Source organism: Anomaloglossus baeobatrachus, chromosome 2, assembly GCF_048569485.1.
Source record: "Anomaloglossus baeobatrachus isolate aAnoBae1 chromosome 2, aAnoBae1.hap1, whole genome shotgun sequence".
NCBI lineage: Eukaryota > Metazoa > Chordata > Amphibia > Anura > Aromobatidae > Anomaloglossus > Anomaloglossus baeobatrachus.
In genome coordinates, this window is record NC_134354.1 from 260,216,093 (window position 1) to 260,226,065 (window position 9,973).

The following is a 9,973-nucleotide window of genomic DNA, read 5'->3' on the forward strand; positions in this document are numbered from 1 at the left end:
TAATGTCAGTGAGGGAATATAGAAACCGTGAGATACAGGCATCAATATGCAATTATATATATCCAATTCATTCCCAAAAATTAAATATTCAAACTCTGTATTTTACATAGCTGTTTGGTACCTTAAATCAATATGATTGTCACGCTCCCCGGGTCCTCGGCTCCCCTCCCCGGGTCCTCTGCTCCGCTCCCCGGGTCCTCAGCTCCGCTACCCGGCTCACCTGCCACGCTCCCCGCTCTCCAGCCTCCGGTGCCCGTCCTTCCCAGGCCCCCTGGTCTCCGATCCCGGCGCCCGACGGCTTCCCAGGTCCTGGCCGGCTCCCCTGCGTCCTCCTCTCAGCTTCCTTCCCTGGCTTCTGGCACCCGGGCCGCGCGCATGCGCATTAGGGCGCGCGCGCGGTCACTGACCCTTTCTTAAAGGGCCAGCGTCCATTAACAGGAAATGATGCAAAACAGGTACAGGGTATAAAGGGGTTTATTGTCCAAGGGGGCGGGGCCTGATCTTCGTGTTTCCTAAGCTAGGAGTCAGGTCTCCTGGTGTTTTTGTGATATACTCACCTATCTCTCTTGTAGAGCCGTGCCTGCCTCGCCATCCGGTCCTGACCGAATCCCGAACCCCGAACGCTGTCCATCTGCCATCCTGACAGTCCGTACCATCTCGGATCCCTGCGGTGACCCGTCATCTCGCTCCAAAGGTTCCGGACCCCGCTTGACATCATCTCGGCTTCCGAACCTGAGCTGCGTCACCCGGACTACCACCAGTGACTCCGTGGTCCCAGGGACTTCTCCGTTATCCTCGTGTGCACGGACTGTTCTGCTGTCTATAGTGCTCCAGCTACCGGACCCCTTACCAACATCTAGGAGTTCGGCCCAGTGGATCCACCTCCTGGGTCTGCCCGTCCACCTGGCCCTGACAGTAAGATCAGGCCATGGATCCCGCTGCAGCACTAGCAGCCGTACAGGAGGAACTCCAACGCCAGCGTGAGACTCAGACCCGCATGCTGCAATTCATGTCTTCTGTGGACGCCCGCCTGAACACGCTACAAGCGGCAGTTACGTCTTCAGCATCCCGGGCTTCCACTAGTCAGTCCACGGCTCCAGCTCCCGTGGCGACATCTTCAGATACTTCCAGACTTCGTTTGGCCTCACCACCCCGGTACGCCGGAGACCCCAAGACCTGCAGGGGATTCTTAAACCAATGCTCCCTTCATTTCACGCAGCTGCCGCATTTGTTTGCCTCCGATCAAGCCAAGGTCGCCTTCATTATGTCCCATCTAGAGGGTGAGGCACTGGCGTGGATGAACCCCTTGTGGGAGAAGGGGGATCCTGTGACCACGAACATCCAGGAGTTCCTGCAGGCATTCCGTGGCACCTTTGATGAGCCTGGACGCGCCTCCGCGTCCGCTTTGTCTCTTCTCCGGTTACGTCAGGGGACTCTGACGGTGGGCCAATACGCCATCCGGTTTCGCACCTTGGCTTCGGAACTCGGGTGGAACAACGAGGCCCTAACCGCCGCCTTCTGGGAAGGACTCTCGGGGCGAATTAAAGACGAGCTGGCGGGTCGTGACGTACCGACCACCCTGGATGCCCTGATCGCCCTAGCGACTCGAGTGGACATTCGTTTTCAGGAGCGATCCAAGGAAGTGTCCCGTGAGAGACGTCCGGTACGGCATTCCTCTCCTCCGCAGAAGCCCGCCGTACTTCAGTCATCGACAGCTGGGCTTCCCATTCACGAGCCCATGCAGATCGACAGAGTGCGGCAGTCTGAACTACGTCGAGCTGAGCGGCTCGCCAAGGGCCTCTGCTTTTACTGCGGAGAGGACACACACCTGCTACGCTCCTGTCCAGAGAGGCCGGGAAACTCCAAAGCCTAGGGTTGGTAGGAGAGGCCACCCTAGGTGCTGGGACTCTCTCAGACCCGGTTACGTGGACTGTGCAAGTGACAACGGGAGAGACGCGGTTCACGGCTGAGGCATACCTCGATTCCGGGGCAGCAGGCAATTTCATCCAGCAGGCCACGGTGGACAAGTACCAGGTGCCTGTTACTCCACTCGACAAGCCCCTCGTGATTGCCTCTGTGGATGGGAGACCCCTCTCTGACACCATCTCCTGGATCACCAAGCCGGTGGAACTGCGTATCGGTGCCCTGCACACCGAGAACATCGCTTTCTACGTCCTCCCACACATGTCCCATCAGATCCTGCTGGGACTTCCCTGGTTACGGACACACGAACCGTCAGTCAGCTGGGGCACTGGCGAAATCACCCGATGGGGCTCTTCGTGCCATGAGAAGTGCTTGAAGACTATACAACCCATCCGACGACCTCCGGTTCCAGAGAACCTACCGGGGCTGCCCTCGGCCTATTGGTCCTTTGCAGACGTCTTTGATAAAAAGGAATCCGAGGTACTTCCGCCACATCGTCCTTACGATTGTGCCATCGACCTGCTCCCTGGAACAACACCACCTCGAGGACGGATATATCCATTGTCTCCAGCCGAAACAAGGGCCATGTCTACTTACATCACAGAGAGCCTGGCAAGGGGATTCATTCGGAGATCCTCCTCTCCTGCTGGAGCAGGTTTCTTCTTCGTCAAGAAGAAAGAGGGCGACTTACGCCCATGCATAGACTACCGGGGTTTGAATCAAATCACCGTAAAAAACAAGTACCCTCTGCCGCTCATCCCCGAATTGTTTGACCGGCTTAGAGGAGCTCGTGTGTTCACCAAGCTGGATCTTCGGGGTGCTTACAATCTGGTACGCATCCGCTCTGGGGACGAATGGAAGACCGCGTTCAATACTCGCGATGGGCACTATGAATACTGCGTGATGCCCTTCGGCCTGTGTAACGCCCCAGCCGTCTTTCAAGAACTGGTGAACGACGTTTTCCGGGACCTTCTTTACGTCTGTGTAGTAGTGTATCTGGATGACATCCTTGTCTTCTCACCGGACCTCCAGACCCACAGAGAGAACGTACAACTGGTTCTACAAAGACTGAGAGAGAATCGCCTGTACGCCAAGTACGAGAAGTGTGTCTTTGAGCAGTCTTCTCTCCCCTTCCTGGGGTACATCATCTCTGATACTGGACTGCAGATGGATCCAAAGAAGGTCTCCTCCATTCTCAACTGGCCTCCTCCTTCTGGACTGAAGGCAATCCAACGCTTCCTGGGATTCGCCAACTACTACCGCCAGTTCATTCCTCACTTCTCTGCTCTGACTGCTCCTCTCTCCGCTTTGACCAGGAAAGAGGCTAATCCCAAGGACTGGTCCCCGGCGGCCGACGCCGCGTTTGGCTCTCTGAAGCGGGCATTTGCCTCCTCTCCTGTACTCCACCGTCCGGAGTTAAACCGCCAGTTCACCCTGGAGGTGGATGCCTCCTCCTCAGGAGCCGGAGCAGTGCTCATGCAGAAGTCCTCCTCCGGGAAGATGGTGACTTGCGGATTCTTCTCCAAGAGCTTCTCAGCGCCTGAACGCAACTACACCATCGGTGACCGAGAGCTCTTGGCAGTCAAACTGGCTCTGGAGGAATGGCGCTACCTTCTAGAGGGAGCAGTGTACCCCGTGATCATTTACACGGACCACAAGAAGCTGGAATACCTGCGGTCTGCTCAGCGACTGAACCCACGGCAAGCCAGGTGGTCCTTATTCTTTGCCAGGTTTGATTTCCAGCTCCATTTCCGACCCGCGGACAAGAATGTACGCGCTGATGCCTTGTCCAGGTCTTTCATGCCCATGGAGCAGGAGGAAGAGACTACCCAACCCATCATCTGTCCTAGCAAAATCATTCCGGTGGCCCCTGTCACCCTGGCCCAGATACCGCCCGGGAAGACCTATGTCTCTGAGACAGACAGGCAAAAAGTGTTACACTGGGGTCATGCCTCGAAAACAGCCGGTCATGCTGGTCAGAAGAGAACTTGGAGTGCGATTGTACGTCACTACTGGTGGCCATCCCTTCGCACGGACGTCGCTGCTTTTGTCTCTGCCTGCTCCTCTTGTGCCAGGAACAAGACGCCCAAACACCTGCCATATGGCCGTCTTCTGCCTCTGCCGATACCCTCAGTTCCGTGGCAACACATAGCGATGGACTTTATTACGGACTTGCCATTGTCCTCCGGGCACACAGTCATATGGGTCGTGGTGGATCGGTTCTCTAAAATGGCTCATTTCGTCCCTATGGCAGGACTGCCCTCTGCTCAAGAACTCACGGATGCCTATATACATCACATCTTCCGCTTGCATGGCTTTCCATTACACATCGTATCCGACAGAGGAACTCAGTTCACCTCCCGCTTCTGGAGGGCTCTCTGCAAACATCTGGGAGTGACTCTGGACTTTTCATCTGCATACCATCCTCAGTCTAATGGCCAAGTGGAGAGGGTCAATCAAATCTTGACCTCTTTTTTACGTCACTATGTCAACGCCCATCACGACGACTGGTCCACGCTTCTTCCTTGGGCTGAATTCTCCCATAACCACCACATCAGTGAGTCGTCCTCCAGCTCTCCCTTCCATGTCGTTTACGGACTCCAGCCCTCCGTCCCATTGCCGGTATCCCCTTCTTTGGATGTCCCTGCTGCTGATACTGTAGCCCGTGACTTTGCAACCATTTGGGACTCTGTCAAGGCGTCCCTTGGGCGTGCTTCCCTACGGATGAAACGACACGCAGACAAGAGACGTCTGGACCCTCCGTGTTTCTCTCCTGGAGATCTCGTCTGGCTTGCTTCCAAGTACGTCCGCTTGAAGATACCATCATACAAGCTGGGTCCTCGCTACATCGGGCCGTTTAAAGTCCTCAACAAGATCAATGAGGTCTCCTACAAGCTACAGCTCCCGGCCACGATGAGGATACCCAACTCATTCCACGTCTCCCTGCTCAAGCCGGTTGTCCTTGGTCCCTTCTCCGCTGCTGCCAGTCCGGCTCCTCCACCTATTGCCGATGACGACATCTATGCGGTAAGGGATATCGTGGCCATGAAGACCGTACGGGGTCGACAGTTCTTCCTGGTGGACTGGGAGGGGTATGGTCCTGAGGATAGGTCCTGGGAGCCCAGGGAGAACGTGGGCACTCCTCTGATCCGTGCCTTCATGTCCCGGTTGCGGGGAGGGGGGCGTGGGGGGGGGGTACTGTCACGCTCCCCGGGTCCTCGGCTCCCCTCCCCGGGTCCTCTGCTCCGCTCCCCGGGTCCTCAGCTCCGCTCCCCGGCTCACCTGCCACGCTCCCCGCTCTCCAGCCTCCAGTGCCCGTCCTTCCCAGGCCCCCTGGTCTCCGATCCCGGCGCCCGACGGCTTCCCAGGTCCTGGCCGGCTCCCCTGCGTCCTCCTCTCAGCTTCCTTCCCTGGCTTCTGGCACCCGGGCCGCGCGCATGCGCATTAGGGCGCGCGCGCGGTCACTGACCCTTTCTTAAAGGGCCAGCGTCCATTAACAGGAAATGATGCAAAACAGGTACAGGGTATAAAGGGGTTTATTGTCCAAGGGGGCGGGGCCTGATCTTCGTGTTTCCTAAGCTAGGAGTCAGGTCTCCTGGTGTTTTTGTGATATACTCACCTATCTCTCTTGTAGAGCCGTGCCTGCCTCGCCATCCGGTCCTGACCGAATCCCGAACGCTGTCCATCTGCCATCCTGACAGTCCGTACCATCTCGGATCCCTGCGGTGACCCGTCATCTCGCTCCAAAGGTTCCGGACCCCGCTTGACATCATCTCGGCTTCCGAACCTGAGCTGCGTCACCCGGACTACCACCAGTGACTCCGTGGTCCCAGGGACTTCTCCGTTATCCTCGTGTGCACGGACTGTTCTGCTGTCTATAGTGCTCCAGCTACCGGACCCCTTACCAACATCTAGGAGTTCGGCCCAGTGGATCCACCTCCTGGGTCTGCCCGTCCACCTGGCCCTGACAATGATATAGCAAATTCAAGGACCAAACCCTAAAATAAATTAAATATCTCACATGTATAACATGTACCCACTGTATAAATATAATAATAATAAGGCCAGGTAAAGTCATGAGGAGATTTTGTCCAATCACAGACCCTCCACAATACAATTCACACTCAGGCTAATAAAATAAACACATATTTGTCAGACACTCAGCATGAAAGAAGCCCAACGCATTTCTCCCTTCTTCGCAGTGGCAGACAGGGGTTCATCAGGGGCATCCCCAGGTACTGATCTCTATAATGACCTCTGCTATAGAATATGTACTTTTACCGCTTTTTAGGAACTCCATCTTTACATACCACCAGCATCATGAGTTTTTCAGCAGTAACGTTTTCCATACTGGATATATTTCAGAGCAGGCCTGAAAAGAAATTTACACAACACGCACAAAACTCATATAAACCTACTCATGGTAGATGTATATGACTAATCTACAATAACTGGAGCAGTAGAGCGGCTGAGGGGGTGTTTCTACGAGGTCTTTACAGTTTTTTCTACCTTAATAGGCACACGTCTTACAAGACTGGAGGTGTCTGGCCACCTGGGTACTGAAGCAGTGGTGCCACCCATATCTTGTCCATCCCAACACCTTTGTCACATGTGTTATCTGGGCTATTATTGAGTAGAGTGCTCATGGCAGAGAAAGCTTACAGCCCTTTATCCACAGACCTTCCTCAGTCAGCTGGCTCCCTGCATCTCACACTCCGTTCCTTGCTGAATCGCTTGTTCCTATAGGGATTTAAAAACACAAGGATTGACCAATGTCACGGATGTGACAGGAGCCACCAAGGTACTGGTACTGGTCTGCATTGGTAAAGGACTCTCAACTCTAGGCCAGTTCACTGCTTCTTTGTTGTCTGCACCTGTGCGAGCATCTCCTCCAGCTGCTGCCTATATCCACATTTTGACTGTCTTATCCCCCTCCGCTCTACAAACCACAGTGATCGCAAATCTTCATTTCATTCTCCTATTCCGATGGGAGAGGAGCGAGTGGTTCGATTTTTATTACCTCATGTTGCGTAACCTCAGCATATCCAGTGTAGAATCAACCAGCATCTTGGTATCTGGATCCATCTACGAAAAAACTCAAAATCTGCATTAGCAATGGGCTCATTTAACTCTATTTGATGAACAAATTAAAACCTTAAATAATATGTGTGATTTTCCACATCATCTTTCCCCCTCCTTTTTGAATCTATTATCCAAAACATAATTAGATGCAAAAAGTGTGTGGCCCCGGAGCTCTACATTTAGGCATGAAAGTCACATTGTATAGATTGTACCTAACCGGAAACACCATAAATATTATGTTATGTGTAACCTTATAATGGAAAACTATTTCAATGGCTTTTTTTAACCGTCGCTTGAAACACAGAAATCTGTATTACAATCTTTCTTTCTATAAAAAAGAAAACAGATGATTCAATACATTATATATCAAACACAGAATGCCATAAATCATTCACATACCTTAAAAACAAATTATTGTAATTATTAATAAATTAGATTAATAAATATTATTATTATTACTACTATTATTATCAATAATAATAACAACAACAACGTAACACAACCTCTGGATAGAGGCGTTCATATTAGTAAAATTGAGGACATTATCAGCAAATTTTCAGCATCTCTGTGATAATTCTGTTCATGAATACTATTACTTTTCTATAAATACTGGCCATCTGGCAACAGAGCCATGAACTAAAAATTAATTTTCTAAGCAAATCATCATAAAATGCTGATTTACCATAGAAATCCATCTGATTAAACAGCTTCCTATGCTCTTGTATCTACCAATAAATCTAAACATTTCCACAATTAAGTTTTACTCCTTTAGGATAAAATTAGTAAAATAAAAAACTATTGTTTTTTTTTTAAAAGAAACATGTTTGGGCTGCTCTTTTCACAAGAAACCCTCTTTGTAACTTGAAACTCTAGTGGAAAAACTGTATTTTCCTCCTCCCACTAAGGCAAACAGGCCTTCTCCTTCTGTTGGACACATTAAGAAGCCAAATCTCTCTGCTCTCTTGGATATATATATAATTATATATATATATCTTTTATTGGTTTATTTATTTATTTATTTTTTTCCTTTCTGCAAGACAACTCAACATTGCGACCTCTTTTCCCATGGATATATTTATCTATTTATTTATTCATTTATTTTTTTTAAAACATTCAACTCTGAGGATTATTCGTCACATTCATAATTGGAATATGTATTATTTATCATGACATCTGCCACAAAGGCAAGTTATTATAAGGTTTTTCTCTTATTTTATTGCTTACTAATTAATAAGACATTCCTCCCTTTGACCGTCCTAACTCAATCCAACCTGCACACTGGATCTGTATTACGTGTCTTCCACAACTACCCAATCATTCAATATTCCATTTTTTAGTACTATCAACTTTTACTAACACTTCATATGTTATTCAGTGAGAGCAGTTTTGTCAACTTCACTGGAGGGCTCCACACAGATTTACTAATAAAATGGCCGCTACCAGAATAGCACATGGCTTCTTTGTGTAAGGGCGGCTGAACCACATGAGAGGGGGACGGGAGAAACTGATTTTACTTCTGCTAAACTTACAAGTTTAAACAATTATCCTTCCTGCCTATATTCCATACTTTATACATATACACACAGATTTACATATCCACAGTCCTGGTCCAACTACAGTTAAAAACACTAATTTTTCTGTCTAAGTATGTACAGTGGTACCTCGCTTAACGAGTAACCCTCTTAACGAGAATTTCGCTTAAAAAGCAAAGCTTTCTGTAAATTTGTAACCCGCTTTACGAGAAAGCTTTGCTGTACGAGCGAAAATTCTCCCCGCACACACTTCCGGTTCCGTCCATCCACCACACTCTGACCCGCACTTGCAGTCCACACAGACACACACATGTACACACAAACACACACAAACACACACGCACGCACACACATACAGTATTATGCTCACCTTACCTTCCGTTCCATCGCCGGCCTCATGGTTCTTGTAGTTCCCGGGTACATCTCGACGTCCTCGCGGCGAACTACAAGACCCAGGAGGCCTGCGATGCAACGGAAGGTAAGGTGAGCATATAATATAACATAATATGTTTACCTTTCATTTCATCGCCGGCCTCTTGGGTGCTGTAGTGCGCCGCTGCGCTCCAGTCCACACTGTGTATCTGCATCCCTAGCGACGAGGGAGGAACTTCCTGTCACTGCTAATGAAAGGCAGAGCGCTGGCCAATCAGAGGCAAGCGGCTCTGCCTTTGACGTCAGCGCTGTGGCTGGGAAGTTCCTGCCTCGTCGTTATGGTAACGCATTACACAGCCCGGCCCCGTACCAGAGAACAGCAAGTCCCAGCGGACCGGCGATGGAACGGAAGGTAAGGTGAGCATATAATATGTGTGTGTGCATGTGTGTTTGTGTGTGTTTGTGTGTGGTTGTGCATGTTTGTGCATGTGTGGAATGACAGAATAGGGGACGAAGATGGGACATTTTAGAAGTTGTGGAACGGATCGTCAGCATTGCAATGATTTCCTATGGGAAATCTTGCTCTGCTGAACGAGTACCTTGATTAACAAGCACAGTCCCAGAACGGATTATTCTCGTTAAGCAAGGTACCACTGTACTACTCCATCCAATCCAGTGTTCAGACTTTCATACAACCGATGGTCTTCTGGTTACTTTACACATCCCCCTACTCAATATCTGTCTTTGTCTCAATCATGCCTCAGCCATGTGCTTCGTCCACCATTTTGCATCTGTAGGAGCACGTGGCAGAGAAAAAAAGGAAAACTGACCTCACATCTGCTCAAACTCTTTCTCCCCTCTTTTCTATACTCTGTACTTATACGTATATATTTATATACACATACACATATGTCTCCGATCTAAAGCGGGCGATGTCGCACGCGATAGTCCCTGCCCCCGTCGCAGGTACGATATCTTGTGATAGCTGGCGTAGCGAAAATTATCGCTACGCCAGCTTCACATGCACTCACCTGCCCTGCGACCGTCGCTCTGGCCGGCGACCC